The sequence below is a fragment of the Triticum aestivum genome, chromosome 6A, assembly GCF_018294505.1.
Source record: "Triticum aestivum cultivar Chinese Spring chromosome 6A, IWGSC CS RefSeq v2.1, whole genome shotgun sequence".
In the NCBI taxonomy this organism is placed as follows: Eukaryota; Viridiplantae; Streptophyta; class Magnoliopsida; order Poales; family Poaceae; genus Triticum; species Triticum aestivum.
In genome coordinates this window covers 43,941,595-43,943,045 of record NC_057809.1, presented here as the reverse complement: position 1 = coordinate 43,943,045, position 1,451 = coordinate 43,941,595, and the positions used below count along the sequence as shown (strand labels likewise).

The window sequence follows — 1,451 nt, the reverse complement described above, 5'->3', positions numbered from 1 at the left end:
GGTTGTAGATTGCAACACGTTGGCTAAAGATTATATATAGCTGTAATGTCGTCAGTGCAACATTATGAAGTTGTACATCACTGGACTTCATCTTTTGTATATGCTGCAGTGAGCTTCTGAAAGGGGACTCCAACGGACTCATGAAGCTGCTTACAGACAAGGTTCTTGTGGAGGATCGAGCTTTCCATCCCTTAGTTGAATTATATGCAAAGGTAAAGAAGAGTTGAATTCATCTTCATTAGCTTGTTGGATACGTTGGCAGGACGCGTTCTTCAGGGACTACGCGAAGTCGCACAAGAAGCTTTCCAAGCTCTACTTTACTGGCGTGGACATGCAGAGACAAAGCCAAGAGGGCTGTCATAAGAACTATCATTGTCTTCCCAGTTGCGGTTGTCGTCATCGCCTGCGCTTACATCTTTGAATCAAAGAGAAGGCTCAGTGGTTAGACTGCAAGTCTCCATGTTCAGACGATTGCGATTCAGTTATGGGTTCTGAAGAACAAAGTTAATCGTCCATTGAGATGTTGTGCACTCGTAGTTGTAACTAATCTGTTGATACAGTGACGATGCTACCATCCATGTAATACTAGTATAAATGCCCGTGCGTTGCAACGGGCGATAAAATTAATAGAACCTGCCCTGTGTGTCATTCCGCAACATTTCTTATATGCAATTTTGACGAATGTCAGAAATAATGTAACTATTGGAAATCAGTTTTCTCTTAACAACATGAAGTTGCGTGGATAACAATAGTCATAAGACCAATTTAGCATGTTAAACCATGCAATATTCAGGTCCAAGGGGCGCACCACGCACCGGTTTAGTTGAGATAGGCTTCGGTCTAGGTTGGTTAAAGTATATGGTTGTAATCTCCTCATGTATATCTTATTTCTACTTTCCTTGTACCTCAAGATGTAATCTCAACAACCTTGTATGCTTATCAGGGATATGCCCCTGCCTATATTAACACGAAACCGTCGCCTCGAGAGAGGTACGACGTTCTCCGCTGTTTTACATGGTATACAGAGCCACCTCTATCCATCGCATCTAGCAAAACCCATCCAGCGCCAGCCATATCGTCCTCCTCCAGCACCGTCCAAGCTTCCCTTGGGCAGGTTGCAGAAAAGCTCACCCGCACCAACTACGTCCTGTGGCGTGCGCAGGTGACACCGCAGCTAAGAGGGGTTGGCCTCTTCGGCTACGCCGACGGCTCCATGCCGGAACCTGTCAAGATCCTCGTCACGAAGGACAAAGACGGGAAAGAAGAGCAGACACCGAACCCTCTCCATCCGACCTGGTTCAAAGAAGAGCAGCAGGTACTTGGATTCTTGCTCAATACTCTCACCAAAGAAGTCCTCGTGCAGGTTACCTCCATCGCCACGCCGCATGAGCTCTGGGGGGCTCTCGCCCACATGTTCTCATCGCAGTCCCGAGCCCGCGTCAACAACATCC

General features: G+C 46.9%; 1 long non-coding RNA gene across 1 annotated transcript; it reads left to right on the top strand.

Moving 5' to 3' along the window:
- Positions 1–6: 6 nt before the first annotated feature.
- LOC123130214 (uncharacterized) lies at positions 7–658 on the top strand. The gene is made up of 2 exons (XR_006463756.1): positions 7–161; positions 263–658. It is a non-coding gene; the product is annotated as an uncharacterized lncRNA (long non-coding RNA).
- Positions 659–1,451: the final 793 nt, after the last annotated feature.